Source organism: Triturus cristatus, chromosome 3_2, assembly GCF_964204655.1.
Source record: "Triturus cristatus chromosome 3_2, aTriCri1.1, whole genome shotgun sequence".
NCBI classification, from domain to species: domain Eukaryota; kingdom Metazoa; phylum Chordata; class Amphibia; order Caudata; family Salamandridae; genus Triturus; species Triturus cristatus.
This window is the reverse complement of record NC_140584.1, coordinates 296,304,502-296,329,434: the sequence shown is the minus strand read 5'-3', so window position 1 is coordinate 296,329,434 and position 24,933 is coordinate 296,304,502. Positions and strand designations below refer to the sequence as shown.

General features: G+C 48.4%; 1 long non-coding RNA gene across 2 annotated transcripts in view; it reads left to right on the top strand.

Moving 5' to 3' along the window:
• LOC146857186 (uncharacterized) overlaps nucleotides 1–24,933 on the top strand; it is a 129,231-nt gene that overhangs the window by 18,921 nt on the left and 85,377 nt on the right. For both annotated transcript variants that reach the window (XR_014979548.1, XR_014979547.1), the window contains exon 2: nucleotides 15,397–15,498. This is a non-coding gene — a long non-coding RNA (uncharacterized LOC146857186). The remainder of the gene's footprint in view (nucleotides 1–15,396; nucleotides 15,499–24,933) is intronic.

Sequence of the window (24,933 nt, the reverse complement as noted above, 5' to 3'; positions counted from 1 at the left end):
ATTAAAATGTCAATGACCGATTTAAATTTTCTTTTACATAAAGTCCCTCAGTCTCAAACTTTCTTTTAAATCAACTGTTCTTTCAACTTAAAATAATGAATTAACTCAATGAATATCTACATGTACATTCTAGGCAAATGCTAAATATTTTCCATTGGAACATTAGACAGAGCTTGTATGACATGCCCATTTATTTAATAGGTTTAACGACAGCCCCGCACATCCTATCTCCAATATCAGCTCAGCTCTGGTCTTTCAAGGGTCTCTTCTATAATCACATGCATTGGGTGTGTCCGAAATGGACAGCAGTCATAACTTGTTGAGCATCGTATGGGGCCTGGGGTAGAATCCTGGTAAATCTGCGCTTTGTCCGCTCCACCCGTACGTGCCGACTTCCTGGTGCATGAGGGGTGCGGGTAGAGTGCAACAACAGTGGGGACTAGCCAGTGATATCAAAAAGTTGGGCTTGGGGCTTACACCGCCCGCATGGCCGACTCCAGCGGAGAAGATTTCACCTGAGTCGGGCCGCGGGCACGGACCACAGCATTGGATGATGTGGGCGAGTGGTACCCCCAGAATCTGGCCACAGGAATGGAACATGAGGCCCTGCTGCAGCCGTCTGATACAGGTTGCAGGAGGGCAGCTTGGAGAGCAGCGGGCCCCAAGTGGGCCACCCCTTGCCCGGCAGCTAATCGAGTGGCTGGAGCAGCTAGAGTTTTCCTGCGTGGCCAATCACTGGAGAGCCGGCCCCTCATGCTCCGCAGTGGGGTAATGAAACTTGAGGGGGCCCCCTGCAAACTACATGGAGGGCCCCTCTCCAAACTCATTCAAGAGATCTCAGGCCAGGGTACTGTACTGAGGGAACCCCTGGAGCTCTGGGCCTCCGTGCACAGCTGGGGCCTTTGTTACGTAACAGGTGCTCCAGAGGAAGAGGTGGCCGATACGGGAGGCGGCCGTGGATGTAGGTGAGAACATGAAACTTGAGGCCTAAGCCCTGAGGGCTAAACTGTTATGTGCTATAGAGACCTTGCGGCCACCCACGGTGCACTCTCCACCTAACCTGCAGTGAGGTGAGTGTGTGGCTGAGCTGGCGGCAATGGGGCTGACTCTTCCATCCTTGTCCACTGTTTAAGCCTGGTGCCCCCCCAAAACACTGGATCTCTCATTCCCAGGGAGTGCACGGACTATTGAATTGAGAGTGGCAGGAACGCGGAGCAGGTGTCACATCTGCACTAGATGCCACTCATTTCCTGCCCTGTGCACTTCTATATAGCCAGGAACTACTGGAAGCTGGTGGTACTTGCCTTGCCTGAGTAATGTCTTGGGGGCACTCCCAGGCTATGCCTCTGCAGAGCCCGTGGGAGGCTGGTGTATCTTATGTGTCAGAATCCCACCCCTTGTGCCCGGGGGAGGCCCCAGCACATGTTGCCCTCTGTGCACCCCGTGGCTGGGGATTGGAGTGATGTTATAGGGCTTGAACTGATGCCTACTGTGTGCGTGGCTTTTCTAGCAGTGATAGTGAAGCCTAAGCAGGGCAGGCTACTCCCTGAGGTGCATAGGGACATTGCGGACCTCCTTTCCCACAGACCCCTGCTGCTGGTGGCCTGTTGAGTTCACTGGAAACCACTCTGGCAGTCACTTTGGACAATTTGAGAAGATTCTGCAAGCAGTCCTAAACACGAGGGCCTCTCTGGAGTCCAAAGTTGATGCAATTAATATCGAGGTGAACGTCCTCTGCACAAATCACAGGAAATTGATGCGGTGAGTGGATGAGACAAAATCGTCCTTTACTTGGATGCGGCCAGCACTGCAAGAGGGTCAATCACAAGTCTGACTCTTGCGCATGGAGGTCCCACAGTCCTGAGCTGAGGATGCGGAAGGCCACTCCCGGTGCAATAACATCTGTCTTCTGGGCTTTCCTGAATGCTCTGAGGCCCCCAAAATGGAGTTGTTCCTGGAAATCTATCTGTGAGGTCCAGTGCTGGAGGGCCACCTCCCCAAGTTCTACTCTATTGAAAGGACCCATCACATTCCAAGCCATCCCCCACCATCTGGCTCGGGCTCTTACGCAGTGATTGCCAGACTCCTTGAATTACAGGGACAGAGATCTTATTTTTCAGCTCTTCTGAGCCAAGGGCCCTTGGTGTTGTGAGGGCGCTGGTATTACAGCTTATCCCGACTACACAGCGGAGGTCCAATAGTGTTGAAACACCTACATTTCAGTGAAGCATCAGCTGCACACATTGGGCATTAAGTATGCACTGCTGTTCCCGGCCAGGTTGCGTGTGGTAGATGGTGAAGCAACACACTTCTTCCAAAACCCAGAGGAAGCCTAGGCTTGGCTGCAACTGAAAGGGTCCCCCACCCAGAGGATGATGGTACTGCTCCCTGAAGGAGTCTTAGGTTTGCTCTTCACAGGCGACTCTCTTGACGAGTAACCCCAGGCGTTGTACTCCTCTCCACCAGTGGAGTTTGCGGAGATCTACCAACTCCGCGCTCCGCTGGGAACGTGAAGTTGGGAAAATCTCCACCTCTGTGGCAGAGCAGAGTACGAGGCTAGCCCCATATTACAAACATTTTAAAATAACACCACTTACCTTGTCTGCTGCCTTCCCTCCTCCTCGCCGCTGTGTCTCCCTTCTTTCGGCGTTCTCCTCGGCACCCTGTACGTATTACGTCATGCGTGAACTGTGTATGCGCATCTCACGGAAGACCTAATACCTACATGGATGCGAGGCGGAGGACGCGGGAAGAAGGGAGACACCGCGGCGAGGAGCAGGGAAGGCAGAAGACAAGGTAAGTGGTGGATTTTAAAACAAAATTTATATTGCTTTGTGTGGTGATGGTCCCGGGGCGGAGCGGAGCGGAGCACCGTGTAGTTCCACAGAGGTTTTTTTTCCTATGTGGAACTACGCAGAGCTCTACTACGCATACTCCGCCCAGGGTTATTGACGAGCAGGTGGTTGCCTCACAATGCAGCACGTGGCAGAGGAACAGGAACAGGTGATGGTGGAGGTGCCCCAACACAGTCAACCCTTTTGCAATGCTGGATTCAGGTCCGGGGTCAGAATCAGACACTTTAACACATACATACAGCACCTTGCTGAGAATCTGGCTGAGCCTCACTCCCAGACTTGCTGATGATATCCTTTGACTGTTGCCACAATGGTGCACTCTGGATATCGGTGTTCTCCATGCCTCGGTGGGTGCTGTACCTGTTGTGGTTGCTGTTGACTGTGCTCCGTCCATCATCTCCTTTTGTTTGCTTTGTTCACCCTAAGTTGGCAGGGTATGCCCAGATGTGGATCACTTGCTCACTTTGCTACTGGGTTTAAGCTAGCCTGGCTGATGAGGGGTGTTACTCCAAAACCGGTCCAAGAGTGCTTGTTTCCGATTCAGTGAAGACCTGGCTTTGCAGTTCGGGCTGGACTGTTCCCATGAAGCACAGGGTCAAGATTGATTTGCATATAGCTGTGTCTGAACTGAGGTGGCGAAGTGAGATAAAGAACGATGATGGATTTATTCCAGATCTGTGACTTGGGGTGAGTGTCTGAAAAGGTTTGGCACTCCATCCAACATATCCTTGAGTTTTATAGTGCATCATACAAGACACAAAGTCAACAGTGCAAAATAATGACATTATGGAAGGACAAATGAAAAACCAATAAAGCAAACAACTTGTGGCCATAAGGTAGATACACAAATGGTAGATTCTAGCTTGACAATGCATCAGTAAATATCGTACATTACAATCTGTTGACATTGAGCAGCGTTTACACAGTCTCATTTACAGGGGTATCTTGCGGAACAAGCGCACGTAAGTAAATCAACAGAGATTCCCAGATATCATGCGGACGGGAGGTCACCGGCAACTCCTCCGCATATAACACTAAGTTCTCTCTGCAGTATGTCTTTGAGCCAAAGTGCAACTGTAGGACTCCGTCTACTATCCCACACCATCGCCACCCGTCGCTTGGCAATGAGCATTGCCACCCTAGCCAGTTTACCCCTTAGTACCTTTTAGAAAAGGGAGTAGTCCCAATAAACATACCTGAGGTGAACAGACCAGTGCCACCCCGATAATCTTGGATAGTCTAGCGATGACTTCAGACCAATAACTTCTCACCTGGCCACAGGACCAAGCTAGGTGCCAAAAATCCGCCCCTGAAGCACCACACCGTGTACATGCGTCTGATTCCCTGAGACCATATTTAAAAAGCCGGTGGGGCGTATGATAGATCTGGTGAAGGTATTTAAAATGTATGATACGTAGGTTTCCGTTAGGGGTGAGTGCACCAGTCAGAGCACAGTAGTGTTAACAGTCTTCCCGAGTGAGCTGCGAATCTAGACACTCATTCCATTTATTCAGACTCTTATCAGTGAGGGCCCTGTCCGACCTGGCTGCTCGGTATAATTTAGTGACCAGCTTGCATTGTGTGGGGCTAGTAAGCAGGGTGTGTAATGCCAAGGGTGTCGGGGGTTCCGCAGGGAATGTCGGGAAGTGGGCTTGCGATGCTCTCCTGAGTCTATGAAGCGAAAAAGTAAACAGTGGGGTTTGATGCTGGATATAATCAACATCCGCAGATGCCATGTGGTAATAAATCCTGCATTTTGTCAATACCCGCCTGTACTAGGGTGCGCATGATACCCGCCTCGTGTGTCACTGAAATGTCTGCGTGGTAAGCGATGGGAAGCAGTGGAGAGTATAAAGGCAATTTCCCAGCTATGCGACCCAATGCCTGCCAGGCAGCTGTTGTCGAATTGATGGTGTTAATCGTATCACGGGTCGTAAATCGACGGCTATGTGTGAGGATGGAGCTCAGCGGTATGGGGTGTGCGTCCCAGTGCTCCACCGCTACATGCGGAATGAAATCATGAGCTGTGAACCAGAAATGTGCGTATTGTGCCTGCACACACATATAATACAAATAAATATCAGGAGCATTGAATCCCCCATGCTTATAATCAAGGAGGAGAGTACGCTACCCCACCCGAGCCTGCTTCACCCCTCAGACCAGAAGAAGAAGCAATGACCGAAGTTACTTAAATGTTGAGAGGGACCGGCAAATTATTAAAAAGGTATAAAAATTTCGTCAACACCACCATCTTTACGAGTGCAATGAGATCCGCAAGGGAGAGGGGAAGCCGGATCCATCTGTCTATGTGCTGTTCCAATAGCGTGGCAGCAGTGCCATTATTCTCCCAGATCACTCTGTCAGGATCCCGGTGAACCCAGACTCCCAAATACTTGACCGACTCTGTCGCCCACTCCAGGGGAAATTCCAACTCATGCAGGAGTGTGCATGCGGTCAGCGACATCACCACTGATTTAGATCAGTTTATAGATAAACCTGAGAACCGAGTGAACTGGATGTATTCCCACAGAAAGGGTGCCAAGTGAGTGCGGGATTCCCTAATGAAAAGCACCATGTTCCGCACATAACGAAATAATGAGTGGACGGTGGTGCAGATTAATAGCCGCATATTTGTGACATTCGTTTGCAAGCATCTTTGTCGATAGATTATAGCAGAATTTATCTCTTTCTCCTACCTTCCGTTGCAACGAAGCCTCCTAGGTATAGTATAGTTGTTAAAAGGGGGCCCCGGCCCGGCCTCCTCCGATCTCTAACGGGCCCGCCATTGGCCCGGGCTTCACCTGCGCGCGTCCCGCAAAGCGGTATGTGTAGGCAATTAAGTAGAAGTAGGTGGGGGCGGGGAAAGAAGCACACAGTTGCACAGAATTACGGGGCTGCTGGTCCTCGCAGTCCCGTTGTAATCACAGGGTCCAAGTCCACTGCTTGCTTTTCAATATTTTAATGTTTCTATATTTGTAGCGTGCCAGCAAATTCACCAAACACCCAACTCCAATATTGGTGCAGTGCAGTTAGGGAAGAGAGGAACGGCACCCCCTCACCTTGTACATACAGCTCCCGGCTCCCAGCTCCTCCCGGCTCCTCTCCTGCTCCTCAACCCTGGGACCATGGACCAGGGACCAGGCTCAATCCCCGCGCCGCGGCACACGCTGCTCCAAGACCCCAGCAGCAGCCGGCAGATTCCACTCAAAGCACAAGATGCCTCGAATTTGTGACATTGCCGTATGAGACAGGCCAAGGGCTCCAGTGTGAGGGCAAACAACAGCAGTGAGAGGGGGCACCCCTTCCGGGTGCCCCTAGCTATGGAGAACGAGTCTGAGGTATGTCCACCCACACGGACCCGCGCCGTAGGGCGTGCATAGAGCAATTTGACCCAGATAACAAAAAAGGGAGTGAAGCCCATTCGTTGGAGTACATAGAACAAATATCCCCATTCGATTGAATCAAATGGCTTGGCAGCGTCAAGCATTACAGCTGCCGCCAGCAATTCAGGAGCGAGGGTGTGGAGCAGAGTAAACAGGGTGTGGAGATTATGAGATGTGGATCGCGTAGGTATAAACCCAGATTGGTCCGGGAGGACCAGGCCTCGCATCAACGGTTGGAAGCGGGTGGCCAGTATTTTCGCTAGGATTTTTGCATCAGTGTTAATGAGCGATAGCGGCCTGTATGAGTCGCAATGTACAGACAGTTTGTCCCTCTTCAAATGGGTAATAATTAATGCCTCACGAAGGGACGGGGAAAGTACACCTGAGTCATAGGCCTCCGCGTACATTTCCAATAAAAAGGGGGCGAGCTCCTCAGCATATGCCTTGTAGAATTCAGTGGGAAAGCCATCCGGGCCAGGGGCCTTCTTGCTAGGGAGTGAGGTTATGGCCATGCGGCTATCCTCCACTGTGATAGGTTGACCTATGTAATCCCTCTGCCCTTCTGACAACCATGCAAGAGCCACCTTTGAGAGATAGGCATCGAGTTCCGCAGTGTCTGTCGCGCCTTGAGACATGTACAGCAACTCGTATGTTCGCTTGAACTGCTCTGTAATGTCTGTGGCGATATAGTGGTCGTGACCCTCAGCGTCTGTGATCTTAGTGATCACATCTTTGCTCATGCGATGTTTAATTTTCATGGCTAAGTGGTGTCCAGGTCTCCCACCCTCCCCATATGAGCGGGCCACATGACGCTTGGAGATGTAGCGGAGCTCCTCCTCTGCCAGTTTCTCATGTTCCAGCATGGCTTCTTTAAGGGACGCCAAGGTCGACTCACTAGGTGCACCTTCATAGTCACGCTCGAGGCGGGTCAACGTAGCCTCTACCCTAGCTAATTGGCCCGCAAATCTTTTAATATGCCAGCCGATGTACTAATGCAAATGCCCCGAATAGTGGCCTTGAATCCCTCCCAGAGCATTCCAGCGCAATCTACAGACCCTGTATTGGTGGCAAAGTATTGAGTGAGGGCATCTCGAATAGTTTCCAAATAGAGAGGGTCCAACAACACCTCAGGGGGGAAGCGCCAGATGAAGGATCGAAGAGTCACCTGGGGAATACAATAAGTGAGTTGCACAGGGTAGTGATCAGAAAGAGTGTGTGGCAGGCTTTCCAGCCCCGTCACCCATCCCGCCACTCCATCGCTCACCAGCCAGTAATCAAGACGAGACCAACTGCCATGTGCTGTGGAAATGTGCGTACCTTCTAGTGTTTCTGCATGTCTGTGCCGCCATATGTCTAGCAGTCCGAGTTCCACTATACCGGAGTTGATTACCTGAGCGGCCCCTGGCGAATGCCTCTCCCTACCAATGGACTTATCTTTACTGGGGTCCAGGTGAGTGTTGAAGTCTCCCCCCCCCAGAGAATCGCCACGTCCGGCCAGTCTCGAAGGATCGCTAGAAGACTCTCAAACATGCCAGGGTCATCGATATTGGGACCATAACAGTTAACAATGGTCACCAGTTTACCTGCCAGAGTACCATGCACCCTAGCATAGCGGCCTGCAGAGTCAGTATGAGTGCGGTGTGCGGTAAAGGGAAGACCCTTCTTTATCAGTGTGAGCACCCCCCGACTGTAAGAGGAATAAGAGGAGGCCAGGCGGAAGTCAGCCCAGCGAGTCCCAATCAGCTGATCCGTGTGAGATGTGTCTCCTGCAGGAGGCTGATGCCGATGTGATGTCGTTCTAAGTGAGCTATCACCTGCCGGATCTTCTTTGGCGAATTAAGCCCCCGCACATTCCATGTTAGACAAGAGATCGTCATACCAGTATTGTGCATATCGAAAGCAGAGCATATAGAATAAAGAATCTACCACGTGTTCAGTTTGCAAACAGAAATCATAAGCAATATCCAGTACAATAGGAGGAGACCGTCTGGCCACATGAAAAACCCACAAACCACTCCCTCCCTCCCCATCTCCCCCCACCCACTTCAACAACCCCAACACGCCAAAGCCATCCTGAACACCCAGAAACAGATCCCCAGTACAGCACCAAGGAAATAACCAATAAAGGGAACACCCATATAGGGGGGCACTGAGCACAAACTCCCTCCCGGTGTGAGTAGGAGGTGGCCGAGCTATCGGGCCTCTCCAGACCCAGCCCCTGTAACCACAGATCCTTAAAGGACGTGAAGAAGAGCATTCTCACCCTTATGGTGTATAACAGTATGCTGAGAGGGAAGGATTGATTGGAACAGAAAAGACATTAGCAATTCCCATATGCATCCTTGTGTTTTCTTTGTTCACCCAAAGTTGGCAGGGTATGCCCAGATGTGGGTCCCTTGCTCACTTTGCCAGTGGATTCAAGCAGAAACCAGTCCCAGAATGCTTGTTTCCTGTTCAGGGAAGACTTGGTTTTCCAGTTCGGACTGTTCCCATAAGGCACAGTGTCAAGACTGATTTGCATATAGCTGTGTCTGAACTGAGGTGGCCAAGTGAGCTAAAGAACGATGATGGATTCAACCCAGGTCTGTGAATGGGAGTGAGTGTCTGAAAAGTTTTGGCGCTCCGTCCATCATCTCCTTGTGTTTGCTTAGTTTGCCCTAAGTTGGCAGTGTATGCCCAGACCTGAGCCCCTTGCTCACTTTGCCACTGGATTCAAGCTAGTCTGGCTGATGAGGGGTGTTACTCCAAAACCGGTCCCAGGATGCTCGTTTCCGGTTCAGGGAAGACCTGGCTTGGCAGACCGGGCTGGACTGTTCTCATGAGGCACAGGGTCAAGACTGATCTGCATGTAGCTGTGTTTGAACTGACGTGGCGAAGTGAGCTAAAGAACGATGATGGATTCAACCCAGATCTGTGACTGGGGGTGAGTGTCTGAAAAGTTTCAGAGCTCCGTCAATCATCTCCTTGTGGTTGCTTTGAGTGGGCGGGTGGCCTACTTGGTCACCCCCAGTCCCTGCTGATGAACTGAGGCAGTGACATTCCTCAGACCCCGTAGGAGACGGGACTACCTTTTTCCATGATATTTACCTTTTCATGTTATTGGAAGCACTCCAAGATGCACACTTTTGGGATACGGTGAGTGCTCAAATTACAGATTATTTTGCAGATAATGAGTGGTCAACTCAGTCCCGGCAGGTGGAATGGGAAACCATCAAGGTTGTGACTGGAGGAAAATGCATACCTACTTCGTGGGGGTGAAACAGACCCTACAGTCAGAGATCATGTGCATCGAAATGGATATGCGGTGGTTGGAGATTGGCTTACCGTCTCATCTAGGCAGGGCTACTAAACTGCGCTCACTGTGCCGCAGGCTCATAGAGACTTCGTTCTGCCTAGGACTCTTGGACTACAGGGCCTACTTAACCAGGCAGCACTGCAAGGACGCTCATGCTGGAAGTGTGATGGCATGGTTGTTGAATGAGTCAGCACCACATAGTTCTAAGGTGGCTATTCTTTCCCCCGTCGGATGGGGTTGTGGTCACGTTCCTGGCTGACATTAATGCCGCCTTCACAGATTACTACGCTGGACTTTATTCGTCGGTTCCTTAGCAGTCCGACGACTGCCTGATGGCTTCTCTCTGCGATATACCCCTACCCTGCATTAATCCGTGCAGCCAAGTGAGCTGAATGATCCTCTGCGGATTGAGGAGATTCAGGGGGGGGGGGGGGCGTGGCGCAGTTGGCTTGTAATAAGAGAACGACCATGGTTGGGTTGCAGGCTGAATTTTATTCTACTAACAGAACCCACCTGTGCCCAAACTGCTGAAGGTATATAACACTTCACATGCGTTGAAGAAGCTCCTGGTGTCTCTACGGGAAGCTCTAATTGTGATGCTTCCAAAGACTGGTTGTAACCTCACGGATGTAATGTCATATAGGCCTCTCGCCCTCCTAAACCTGGACTGCAAGATTCTGGAGAAGGTCCTAGCAAATCGACTGCTGCTTATGGATGCCTTGGTCCACTCGGACCAGAATGGGTTTATTCCTAATAGGAGCACATTCTTGAATGTCAGGCGCTTGGTTGGGCTCATGGGGGATGCTTCCAGCCTTGAATCGGACTTCTTGGCAGTGTCGTTAGACATTGAAAAGGCTTTTGATATGTTGGGGTTGTCTTTCCTCCTGGCTGCCTGGCAAAAAAGGGGGTGGGCCCCGGGTTTCTGGGGTAGATCTGGAACCCCTATAACGGCCTATTGGCCAGGGTTAAGACTGGCGGAACCATATCCAATCAATTCCCCATTGGCAGGGGCACCCATCGGGTTGCCCGTTATCCCCATTATTCTGCGCACTGGCCATGGAGCCCCTTGCACGTTTGTTTCAAACCAGGGCTGCTACATAGGGGATATGAATGATGAGCCGATCCAACATGATCTTATATGCTGATGCTGCCTTGGTGTATCTATGTGATGTGGCGGCTACTCTGCTCTAGCTTGAGGACTTGTATGCTTATGGAGTTTTTTGGGCCTTTATGTTAATTGGCACAAGTCTTGCTTGATCCCACTAAAGTGGGTGCCGCTCACCAGGCATCCAGAGTCTCCCCTGGCCTGGCTAGTCTGGCAATACGATTCATTTAAGTATTTGAGGGTGCAGGTATACAGGCGTAGACTGCCTTGCTGGAGGGCTTTGCGCTTGATTCGCACTGCTCTACCGTTCTTGATCTTCCTCCTTCTTTCCCCAAGGGGTAGGTTTGAATTTGAAAAAATGCTGATCCTGCCTCGACTGCTAGTGGCTCCTCCCCGGTCCTTTTTTTGCATGTTTAATGGTCTCCTCTCAGATCTCTTCTGGGAGAGTGGCAGAAGACAGGTGGCATTTCGCGATGTGCAACGTCCTATGTCGGATGGGGGCCATGGGTCTCCCAATTACAAGTTCTACTGGCGCCTGTACAGCTACAGTGGCTGATAAAATGATTAGGCAGGGGTCTAAATGACGAATGGTGAGAGGTGGTGGGGACGCTGGGTGATACTCCTCTCATGACTTAATTACTCCAGCCGGCAGACAAGAGGGTGCCAGCTGCACCTTGTGCAAGTAAGAGTGGTGGAGCGGGTTGGGAGGATTCGACAGATGACCACTAGGGAAAATCAAAGAAATAATTAATTTTCCCTTGTAGTCGTCTGTTGAATACCCCCAACCTGGCCCCACTGCTCTTACCTGCACGGGCCGTGGCTGGGGGCGCCAACCACTGTCCTTTTGAAAATGGTTAACTCTTACTGGCGGTGGTATATTCACACTGGTGGCGGGCCTCGCCTGTTGCCTCACCCCCCAGCTGGACTTTTGGGTGTTGACAGAGACTTGGTATTTGTGGAATCGGGTCGAGACCCAGGCATGGAGGAAGGCTGGTATGTTGTGTGTGGGGGACTTGTTCCTGGAGAGTAAACTCAGAACGTTCCAGGACTTGTTTGAGTTGTATGGGATCCCACATGGTCGGTTCCTCACATATAACGCCTTAGTGCATATTATCCAAGAGTGCTGGGGGGCTACTTTGTTGGAGTTGTCCACCTCTTTGCTGCTGATGGGGATACTAACTCATGGCATGGGCAGGATGGCAGTAACCATCTTGTATGGTCTTCTGCTGGTGCGTTCGCATACTCCGATTTCTAGGTAGGCCTGGTCGGTAAACTTCGCTCCATTTGCGGAGATTGCAGAGTTTTCGGCACTCTGCATTCCGCAGAGCTCGCTGAGTGCAGAAAACTCCGCTTCGCAATGTGCAGCGGAGTTTTTTCCTCGCTCCCCGAGCGTGAGCTACTGCTCGGGTAGAATTTCTACCCGAGCGGCAGGAATACCAGCACAAACTGCAGTTCGCACTGAACTCAGCCACTTGCTTTTTGTTACTTCGCGGAGTTCCGCGTAGCAACACTTTGCAAACTACGCCCAGGCCTATCCTAGGTACATTGCGAAGTGTGAGGCAGATCAAGCTAAAGTGTTTACGCCCAACCAAATGAGCAATAAATTGGCCCAGGTGCGGGGGTAATCCTGAGTGTGCGCTTCCACTTCACACAATTTAATTATGTGCATCAAGCATACTTCACTCCGCACTGCATACACCGTATGTTTGAGGGTGCGCTTAGGGATTGCTCAAGGTGTGGGGGAGCAGATGTGGGGTTCTATCAATTGGTGCTGCAGCCGATGTGGGCGCAGATCATGTCTTTCATCTCTGACATAGTGGGTTGGGACTCCTGTCTCGCACTTAGGCCAACAGATTGGAAAGCAGATTTGTGGATCTGGCGCTGTTTCTGTTTCGGAGGTAGATCACCATGGCCTGAGAATTGTCGATACGTTTGACGATTGCCCTCTGGACCTGGAACCAGCTAAAATCAGTAGGGCAGATACAGACAGTGGCGGCTACTCCATTTGGGTGGAGGAGCGTCGCCCCACTGCTTTCTCGCAGTGCTAGAAGCAGAAACATAAAATGGTATTATAAATATAATACACCATTTGATGTTTCTGCTTCTTGCACTGTGAGAAAGCAGAAGGGTTTGGTTGGGGCGGGTGGGTGGTAGGGTCTGCTCGAGGGCAGGGGAGGAGTGGCTAGCCCAATGTTGCGCGCCCTGCCAGTCATGCACACTCTCCCTTTTCTCCAAGTTGGCTGCATGCAGCCTACATGGAGAAAATGCCTCCCCCATAGATGCCTGTGTGGTCGGCGTCCCAACCAATCACAACGCTGCCATTGCAGCGTTGTGATTGGCTTAGAGGAAGGGAGGTAGGCTGCCTGCTTCCTGTTCCTGCGGAGGCAGGAAAGCAGAAGCAGACCCAACAGTGAAGACGTGGGACCCGGGGGAGGTAATTTTAAAAAATGTTTTTATTATTTAAACCCCCTCCCTCCCCTTGCAACCACTCCTTCACTCGTGACAACTTGCCCGTCCGCCACCCCCCCCCGCGACCGCCCCTCACCCGTGATCCATGCAGGCTGCAACTGGATACAGATACATTGACGTCAGTTAGATTGCGGGGGGCATGCCCCAGTGGTACTAATGTGGGATGTGTATGCTGAGAAATTGGCAGCTAAGACCCCTGTAAACAGCAGAACTAATTCTGAATGCTTAAGACATATTGTTGCGGGGCGTGGCTTGCGCGCCGCAGGAAATGGCGGTCTTGATGTGAGCTCCGCTGCGTCGCGGGACTCCGACGCTATTTTGGGACCTTGTATGCCTCCTTATTCAACGGCGAAGGATGATTCCATGCCGGTGACGATGCGGTGAGCCTGGATACCGCTTTCCTGTTGCCGTTCATGACCGATTTCCTACTCTTTGTACTGGCGGTTATTTCGCCTCACAAAGACGCGAGCGGCCACCATTTTGGACCGCTGAGCCCGCGTCTGTGTTTTCGCTGCTGCAATGTTGCTGAAATTCATCCCCTCAGCGGTGTAAGTTTCTCTACTTATTTTTCGCACTCCTCATGCCCCTGAGAGTTTACTTTATGGCACAACTTGGGCTTTATATTTGCCGCCTCATGCTATTCTTATCTTCTATCTTCATGCTGACAAAGGATATAACAGCCTCTACTTTTTACTTAATGAATAAGTACTGTCTCTTTGATGGTCATGACTTGTGCGCCGACAGCCCTGCTCGCATTGTAATGCTCTACATTGTTGCTTAGGGCTTCGCCCTCCGTTTTGAGGCCTCACAGCTTTCTAGTGCCAGGAATCAGCCTCAGCATCTTTCGCCAGGCAGTAATTCTCTGCTCGTTGCCACGTATGTTGATGCCATTCTACGGCAAGGCGCCCACGTTTTTCTTTTTTCAGCACTGTGTTGTATTCACACAATTTTCTCCTTTCTGGTGCCTTTTTCATATCCTGTCCACTTTTGGAAGACCTGCTTCTACGCTTCAGATATTTTTGAATTTTCTATAATTCCTGGTGGCTACAGACTTTTGTTGAGCACAATGTCTACTGACCCACATTTTACCAAATCTTCCACGTCTGGTACAAAACCTAAGCGGCATAAAAACGACCCGCCTTCTCCTATCCATTCTTCTCAAAATCCTGTTTTGGACTCTATTCTTGATGAAGTTCGTGGTCTTCAACCCTTCATGTCAACTACTAATGAAAAGTTGAAACAGATTGAGGAAAGATGGATCATCATGGAAAGCAAGGTTTTTGATCTGGAGCAGCGTGTTAGTGATTTACAGGATGCTTCTACGAAAATTCCATTCCTAGAATAGGAAATTCATAAACTTAAACTTCATACTGAGGACTTTGAAAATCGTAATCGAAGAAATAACCTCCGCCTTTATGGTCTTCCGGAAAATATTGAAGGGTCTGACATGGTGTCCTTCCTTTAGAAATTTCTTCCAGAGCTCCTCGATCTACCAACGTTAACAGGTCCTCTTAACATTCAAAGAGCACACCGCTTGGGTCGTTTAAATCCTGCCTCTAATAAACCACTTGGAATTATCATGCTCTTTCTCGAATTCACTGAACTGATGCTTATCTTGAAGGCTGTTCGACTTAAAAGGCGTCTTATCTGGTCAGATCATACTCTCTTCATATCACAAGATATTTCCAACGCAACCAATGCTCGTCGCAAAGAATTTCTTGCTTTGCGTCCACAAATGAGACGACTCAACATACAGTATGGAATCCTCCATCCATGTCTTTGTAAAATTACACATTAGGGTTGATCCCGTTCCTTTGACGACCCGGAAAAATTGAAACTCTTTCTTCAAAGTCTCCCGTCACATGGAATGGATACTAACTCTTGACAACTTTTTTTCCTTTTTTTGGATTGTCACTTTGTATTCTATTAATTGGTTTACTTAATGTCTTGCCGTTGGTTTATAATATTAATATTAATGAGGTTCTTTTTCTCTTTCTTCCTTTTTATTTATTAATGTGGTCCGCGTCCTTTGGCGTCACTGCGTTTCCCTTTTTCTTCGATTTTTCTTCGTTCTTTACAGATCCGGATGTTTTCCCTTGATCTGTTTACATGTCTATCTTCCTCTTTTGCTTCTCTTTCCTTTTCCTCTTGTTTCTCTTTTCTTCTTCTTTTCTTGTTCTTCCTCATTGTTAATTCTGTTTCTCTGTACTTGTTTTATTGTTGATATTAGATCTTTCCCCTTGTATATTGAACAATATCTCTCCTTCTTGTTTCTTGTCAATTCTGCAGTTCCGTGCTCCTATTCCCTCGTGTTCACCTTCATCCTGAGTTATGGTTAATGTGACTTCGTGGAATGTTCGTGGTCTTGGTCACCCCGTCAAACGTCAAAAGGTATTGTCTCACCTGGCTAAACTTAATACCCAGATTGCTTTCTTACAGGAAACCCATTGTAATGACAAAGAATCCCTTAAACTTAAACGTCATTGGGTTAATCAAATTGTTTTCTCTCCTGCTACTGATCGTCATGGTGGTGTCGCTATATTGTTCCATAAATCTATTAATGCACAGATTGTATCGTCGGATTGTGACCCGAATGGTCGTTGGGTATTGGCAGAGACTATCATAAATAAAAGACAAATCACTTTTTTCAATATCTATGGTCCTGTTAAGCCAGATTCTGAATTTTGGCACTCTATAAAGCTGAAACTATTGTCACTCTCCATTTCTAATATCGTGCTTGGTGGTGATTTTAATAGTTGGTTAGATCCATTTACTGATAGACAATCCAAATGTAAGTTTAAACCTGACAAATCCCACAAATCATTTCAATCAGCCATCTCCTCCCGTCCATTATTTGATACATGGAAAACTTGTAACCCAGATATCTCTGAATTTACCTTCTTTTCACCTGTACACCATACCAGATCCCGTATTGATTATATCCTCGTCTCCAAATCGCTGCTACCTTGTCTCCAATCCTCTGACATTGGGTCTATCTCTATATCTGACCATGCTCCTGTCTCCACCCTTATTGACCTATCTCTCACAACATGTAAACAAGGCAGATGGCGTTTCGATAATTTCCTTTTGTCAGACAATACCTTTATTCAAGAAGCATCCTCTTTTATTAAGGAATTCTTTACTTTTAATAATTCTATAGACACCTCCCTACACAACAATTGGGATGCTTTTAAAGCATCTTTTAGAGCCTTCACTATTGCCTATACCTCAAAAAAGAAAAAATAATTACATACTAAGTATAAAGAAACCCTGACCCTTTTAAAATCGTTAGAACATAATTATTACACTTCTAAATCTCCCTCTTCTTTACAAGAATTAATCCAAGCTAAATCTACCCTGAATAAAATAGCTACTACGGATGCCTGCAACATCCTCCTTAAGATTAAATCGAAATATCACGGAGGCCAAAACAAAGCTGGGAAAATGCTAGCAAATTATCTAAAAATTAAATCAGAACGTAAAGTGATTGGCCCCATTCATTCAGAATCCAGCAACACTCTCCTTTCTTCTGACTCTGACATTATTTCCACATTTCAATCATACTACAACCTATTATATACAGAATCTACCAAGCCCTCTGAAGAAGATTTTATTTCTTTTTTCCGAGATATCCCCAAGCCCAAAACTTCCCAGGATATTTTTAACTCTCTTGAAGACGACATTTTCCTACAAGAATTAACTGATGCTCTTAAATCTTTGAAAAAAGCGAAGCCTCCTGGCCCGATGGATTTTCAATTGAACTGTTTTCTGCTTTCTCCTCAATTTTTGCTCCCAAATTATTAGAACTTTTTGATTCTTTTATATCCAATTCCCAAGCCTGTGGTTCTTTTTGGGAAGCCCTTATTATTGTAATCCCCAAACCAGATAAAGACCCCTTCTATTGCAAATTTTTTCGTCCTATTTCATTAATTAATTATGATTCTAAAATTTTTGCAAAAATATTGGCTTCTCGTTTAGAGAAAATTATCCCTCTTCTCATTAACCCAGACCAAGTTGGTTTTGTTAAAGGTCGTCTGGCTTCTGACAATGCCAGAATGTTTTCCAATATCCTTGCTCTTAGTAAAACATATCCCTCCCCTCTAGCTGCTCTATCCTTGGATGCAGAAAAAGCCTTTGACCGTGTTAACTGGGAGTTCTTGATACATACATTACAATGGTTTGGCTTTGGTCCGAAGTTTATATCATATGTTAAATTGCTATATACTAATCCAAAAGCATGTATTTTTGTTAATGGTCTTTTTTCTCCCTATTTCTCCCTTCAAAGAGGCACGTGTCAGGGTTGCCCCCTTTCACCATTGCTTTTTCTGTTCTGCTTGGAACCATTTCTGGAACGTATTCGAAGCAATCCTCTCATTACTGGTTTTAGTTTAAAGACCCATCAAATTAAGTTATCTGCGTATGCTGATGATGTTCTTATTTATATGTCCAATCCTGTATCTTCCTTACCCCCCTTTTTGCATGAAATTTCATCATTCGCTAAGGTTTCAGGTTATAAATTAAACTTTTCTAAAACTGAGATTTTACCTTTAAACCCTTCCTGTTATAGGTATATGTTTGAATCTTCCAACTTCACGTGGTGTCCCCAAAAAATTTAATATCTTGGTATATGGTTCTCCTCCAACATTCGTGACACATTATCCCATAACTTTTCTGCCTTAAAACTCAAAATTACTAATTTGTTAAACCTCTGGTCTCCTTTGTTCCTTTCGTGGTGGGGCAGACTTGATACAATTAAAATGATGATTGTCCCCCAGATTTTGTTTATACTGTCTGTTACCATTTAAAATTCCTAAATATTATTTCTCTCAGATTAATTCGATATGCACTAAATTTCTATGGAATAACAAACATGCACGTATCGCCTTGTCTAAACTGATTCGTCCTAAAAATGAGGGGAATGTTAGATTCACGGATTTTAATTTATATCACAATGCTTTTCTGATTCGTCAATTTTATGCTTTGTCTAAAAATTATCAGGATTTACCTAAGCCTTCATGGGTTACTGTTGAATGCTCACTGTTAAATGACTTTTCAATGCGAGATGTTATTCACATGACTAATTGTACTTTTATTTCCAAATACCCTATTTTGAAACATTCTCAAGCTTTGTTACATACACTTTTCTTTAAGAATTTGGATAATTATCAATCTTTTCTAGCGTCATCGCTTTGGTTTATTAAATACATTAAGTTCCGTCACAAATCATTCTACTACAAACAATGGAAAGAAAAGGGTCTTTTTTATGTACACCAGATGTTTGTCAATAATGTGATTCTTTCTTTCCATCAATTGCAAGAGTTTTTTCAATTACCTGATTCCTGTATTCAGCAGTATGATATTTTAGCTTCTATACTACAGGGATGTATACAGAAATTTCTTTCTCTACCAACTCCTTCTTCCTTTCTTCCTGTTTCTTCACTCTATCAAATCTCTACTGATACTATTCCAAGTGCCTCTTTTATCTATAAATCTTTATCTACCCCTGTTGGCTCCCGGAATAAATCTAAGGTGGAACTCGAGTGGGAACAGGACTTATCTTTGACTCTGTCGACATCGCAATGGGATAAGTTTTGGCAGAAATTATTCAAGACCTCCAAAGCTGCTAATCTCACACAGTCCCTATATTTTATTTATAATAGAGTCATCATTACTCCCCTTGTGTTACATAAGTTCAATCGCTCTGTCACATCAGCCTGTTGGTCTTGTCTCGATGCTGAAGGTTCTTTATTACATTTATTGTTCTACTGCCCTAAGGTGTATGCCTTTTGGGATGCTATATGGTCAAAATGTTCACTGATTTTTTCTCACAAAATACAATTGAATATGCTTAATGTCTTTTTTTTTGTTTGTTTTTTTGAAACCTTTATTACAGAATGCAAAAGATATACAAAGATGGGCCTACAACCTTCAGGCCGGCCGCTAGCAAACAGTGAGAGCATAAAATACAGTCATTAAACACAAGCGGCAAGTGATAAAGGTCCCAGAAGTCGAGGGAAGCGTTGGCGGCCACACCGGCCGGACCCCCAAATGGCGGTTCCATTTTTTATAAAAAACCACAAACAAATCCACAAGGCAGCAAAAGTCAAAGCAGCATTATGAGCTCCCCTGGGGAGGACCCTACCGATCCACAGGAATAGGGGGGGGGGGACAGGCCGGGAGAGAAACAAAGTAGACACAATGCCCAGAACCAAGGTGACAAGTAGACTAGGGAGACTGGGCCACTGCCATGTCAGGCGTCAGCGGCGGGGTACAAATCCCGCCACGATAGGAGTTCCAGGGGCCCCACACCTTCACCCATTTCCCAGGCTTACCTCTCGCCACATACACTACCTTCTCCCGAAACATACACCAATCCATGTTGTCCTTCCACACCGAAACCGTTGGTGACCTCTGGGAGCCCCACAATTGTGCTATGTCACGCTTGGCCACCATATATCCCAGAGTCACCCACCACGTCTGCGGCACCGTATAATCAGTCGGCTCCCACACATTTAGCAGACATCTCCTAGCCTCGGGAAACAGCGCCACATGCGTGACCGCTTGCAACACCGCATGTACACCACGCCAGAATCGCGCCACCTCCGGGCATTCCCACAAAATATGGATAAAGGTCCCTAACAAACCACACCCACGCTTACACAGTCCATCCACGGCATATCCCATACGCATCAGACCCGGCCCCGAAACATAGACCCTGTGGAGTATTTTGAGCTGGACGAAGCGAAGGCGGGCCGGTATGGCCACCTCTTTCGGGGATGCCACCGCAGACACCCAGTCCTCGTCATCCAGCTCCAATCCATCGGCGACCCATGCCTCACGAAGGCCAGTCAGCAGTCCCGAGCGATCGTTGATGAGCTTTTTATAAATCAATGAGAGTGCCATCCGGTACATGCCCATCTAGCACTCTATCTTCCAGAGGGGAGCACTCCGGGATGGAGGCAACATCCGGGAATACAGAACACAGCGCGTGACGAACCTGTACATATCGGAAGTACTCCCTGTCCTGCAACTGGAATTCCTTCTGCAGCACATTGAACGTTTTGAATCCCCCCCCACGTCCAGAGATCGCCCACCCTGCTGATGCCTATCATGTCCCACTTCTCAAAGCCTTTCGAGGTCCACAAGCAGCCCAGTCGCTCAGATGCATACAGTGGCGTCGCCCGGGTCAACCGATCTTTCCACCCCATAGCCAAGTTTGCCGCGTGCCACACCCGTACCGCGACCCGAGTAGGGCCCGTCAAACGTGCGTCGAGCGATGTAGAGTAAAGCGCACGATTATAGTCACCACCCGGCAGTAACAGTTTGTCCATTTCAAAAGCCGGGTTAAGGGCGGGCCCATAAAGGCCGTGTTTTATCGCAGCCAGCTGGGAGGCCCAGTAATACCGTTTGATGTCTGGGAGGGCGACCCCCCCCGTCATACCACGGGAGCGTCAGCTTCGCGAGGGCGATACGCGGCCTCCCATCCCAAAACAGGTGGCGCTGCAAACCCTCCACCTCCCGAAAGTAGCGCGCCGGGACGACGTCCATCGTGTTTTGTAAAGCGTATAAGAAACGTGGCAACGACATCATCTTAAACAGTGCCGCACGGCCGAGCGGCGAGAGCGGCAAGCGCCTCCAACGCGCCACATCCTCCTTCAGGCGCTGGAGGGGGGGGGGAGTAAGTTCCGTTTATATCGGGCCGCAGCGTCCAGGGTAATAAAGATACCCAGATACTTAAATCCCTGCGGAGCAACCTGGATAGGACAACCCCGCGGAAGGATAGGAGCCTCCCCCGAGAGGACATACACACAGGATTTAGCCCAGTTGATAACCAAGCCGGAGTTGCGGCCGAATGAACGCAACACATCCACTAACACAATCAGTGATTTGCGCGGGGAAGCAAGGTACAAAAGAATATCGTCCGCGTAAAGGGATACGCGATCCTCATACTCGGGGGGTCCATCGGAGACCATGAATCGAAGGGTGCCACCGCAGCCACTCCGCCAGGGGCTCCAAGGCAAGCGCAAAAAGGAGAGGCGACAGCGGGCAGCCCTGCCGCGTGCCCCTGCCCAGTTCAAACGGCGCCGATACTCTACCATTCACCGCCACCTGCGCCAGCGTTCCGGAATACAACAGTTTCACCCAGCCAATGAATCCCGGGCCAAACCCAAACTTAGCCAGCGTCGCCCAAATATATGGCCACTCAAGTGTGTCAAACGCCATAGTGGCGTCCAAGGACGCCAAAATGGATGGCTCTCGTATGAACGGGACCCTCGCGAGCACCCCGTGCAGACGCCGCAAGTTAAGCGCGGTGTTGCGATGAGGGATAAAGCCGGACTGGTCCTGGTGGATCAGATCGCACACCACGCCAACCAGCCGATTAGCCAGCACCTTGGCGAGAATTTTCGGCTCCGCATTCAACAGCGAAATGGGCCTGTAAGACGTGACCCGATCCCGCGGCCTCCCCTCCTTATGAATAACCACAATAGTGGCAAGACGCTGGTCCAGCGGGAGGGAACCCGCCGACCGGGCCGCGAGGAACATAGCGCGGAGATGCGGAGCCAGCGTATCCGGTCGTAATTTGTACAATTCAATGGGAAGGCCATTAGGACCCATGGCCTTGCCAGAGGCGACCGAACGTATGGCGAGGGCAATCTCCTCCGATGTCGGGGCCGCGTCCAACGACAATTTATCCTCCTCCGAAAGGGAAGGCAGCGCAATGTCTTTAAGCAGGTCATGGGAATCCTCTTCCGAGCGGGAAGATACCGGGGAGTACACCCCACGGAAATACTCAGCGAAACATTCAACAATTTCCTCCGGCTCAGTGACACACACACACACCATCCAGTCTCAATCGACGGGACAACTCGACTCGCTCTCTCCTTTTTATCCAGCCACGCAATCAATTTACCAGCCTTATCACCCACATCATACAGTCGCCCCTGTTGCTCTCTACTCAGGCCCCTGGCTGCCTCCGTGACTAGGGCCTTGTAGTCCGCCTGTTTGAGTCGGAGAGCATGCAGTTTATCATCCGTTACCCCACACTCCAGATCACCCTCCAACTCCGTTATCTCAGATTCGATATGGGTCACCTCCTCCCGCTCGCGCCTCCGGGAATGGGAAATGAGGGACAGGGCCTCCCCACGGAGTACCGTCTTAAACGCCTCCCACAAAGAAACCGCAGACGACACAGACCCCACATTGTCTTCAAAATATTGCTCAAGAGATTTAACCAAATCAGCGCGGATTGTGGGGTCACGCAGGTACCAGGAATTAATCGGGACCACCCTCCCCTCCCCCCTCGGGACAATGTCAAAGTGCAACAGGAGCGGGGAGTGATCTGAAATACCCCGAGCCAGATGTCGTACCTCCCCGACCCTCCCTGCCTGTGCTGCTGGCATCAGAACATAATCAAGCCTCGAAAGACTACCATGAGCCCCGGAATGAAAGGTGTATTGTATCTGCGTAGGGTGTTTCAGCCGCCAACAATCCAGCAGCCCCAGGGTATCCAAGAGGCCAGATAACCAAGCTTGGGCACGGGGGAGATCCCTGGGAGGGTGACGATCCTCAGTTCCGGAAATTACAGCGTTAAAATCCCCCCCCAACCACTAGAATCCCCTCCGGCAGGCCAAGAAGAAGGCGCCCCAAATCAGCAAAAGTAGTTGTCTGCAACCCTGGCGGGACATAAACAGAAACCAAAACAATCACTTTACCCTCCAATCTACCCACCAGAGCCGTATATCGTCCCCTATCATCATGGAGCACCTCATCAACCTCCAACGGGAGCGAGGTTTTAACCATAATGCCCACACCCCTCGAACCAGATGTGAAGCCCGAGTGGGCTGCAAGGCGATAGCCCCGTCTGTTCATGGCACGAAAGGAGTTTCCAATGAGGTGTGTTTCATGCAGAAATACTATATCGGGTGAAATTCGTTTTAAGAACTGCAGGACCACTCCCCGTTTTATCCTGTCCCCCAGTCCATTGACATTCCAGGACAAAAGGCTCAGTCCCCTACCCCCCATCATAGCCAAAACCGATCAATCTCCCCCCAGAGAGCACTTTAGCGATAGCACAACAATACTTCTGCCTTGTGGTACAAATAAACAATACCCAACCCCAACCCAACATCCCAAACAAAACTTCCCCCTCACTGCACCCCTGCATGAGCCCAAACAGCCCCCCCAACTTGCAGTGTGCCTGTCGCCCCTGTGTAAACTAAACTACAAAGACCCCCTAGAGGAGGAAAGAGAACCCCCTCGAGACACAGCACCACCTCCAACGGAGGGGAAACAAAACACAACAGTCAAGAGACCCTAAGCCTGGCCGAAAGGTGGCATCATCAGGAATGAGCCCCAGTGTCAATACCTCATACCCGGTCCGGTGGGCACTCTCCTCCCGCCGCCCCCATCCCATCCCGATCATGTCCCCCAGACAAAGTGCTTAATGTCTTTTTAGGCACTATGTCGCCTGACTTTGCTCTTGTTTCTCCCCCATCCCTTCTATTTGATTTATTTCTTGCTGTGGCTTTTAAAGTTATACTAACATGCTGGAAAGATAATTCTAAGTTATCTTTTTTACATTGGTGGAATTATATATGTGATGAACATAGAATTGCCTCTATTCCTCAATCCTCCATCCACCTACAAATTAAATCTGACTTATTATGGTTACCCTTTACGACTTTTTTATCGACATCAATATAATTTCTTTCTATTTTTTTCTATTTTATTGTCCCTCTCCCCCTCTCTTTCCTTTCTTCTCCTTATTCTTCTCTTTTCTTTTCTTCCTATCCCCTCTCCTCTCTTTTCTCTTTCCGCTATTAAAAATGTACTTTCTCTTAACCTTTATATCTATTCTAACTTATACACAGGCCTTTTTTGTATACCACTGTAGTATAATAATTTTTTAGGCACATTATTGAAAGTGGTTTACATATTCTGTCAAGTTTTCTGTATAATTCACCTAGCGTGCAGTTACTATTTATATATGCTTGTATGCTTATAGTTCGACTGCTATTGACTTAATTTATATTTGTAATCCTGTGTTTCTCTTATCTCTAATAAAAATTATTTAACACAAGACATATTGTTGCAAGCAGCTGGGCGGGGAGGAACAAGCACTAGACTGCTAAGGGCGAGAGAGGAATGGGAGTGCACAGGGGTTCAGATAAGTCAAATGCATTGGTGATGTGATTCTGCATTATGTTGCAGTTGTGTTATTGTTTAAAATGCAATACAAAATGTTTCTTAAAAAATCTACATGCATTTAAAAGAGAGAGCGCAATGTTGGTGCATGAGTGTAAACCCACGCCATATTCAGGATAATCAGGATGTAAATTATTTCCATTTGCAGCTATTGTATGCAAATGCATCCTATAAGAACATGCTGACTGTCTAGCCTTTGTGGACCAGGATTGGACACTCCTGGCTAGAGTGTGGCAAAGGGCAGCTACCAGAATGCCTTTGAAGCCAAAGAAACCAGTCGTTTTCCTAGGATGAAAACAGCGTAAGGGACTAGATACGAACACAAGCTCTGTAAAGCCCGTGTGTGCACCTGGGGGAATGCCCTCACCACGGTTCCACTAGTGATTGAATCTTCACAGAGCGGAAGTCGCAGCTGCAGCCATTACCGTGCCTCTGCCGGAGTGTCATAGCCCTGGTGCTCAGCTCATCTTCGCTGTACGAACAACCCCAGCTCTGACCAATAGGTTTGGAAACCCCCGCTGAGCCCAGGCAGCCAATCAGAATGATTGCACTTTCATTCCTATCAAGTGAATTGCTCTAAGAGGAAAAGAACCGCACTGCCTCAGCAGGAGGGGAGAGAAG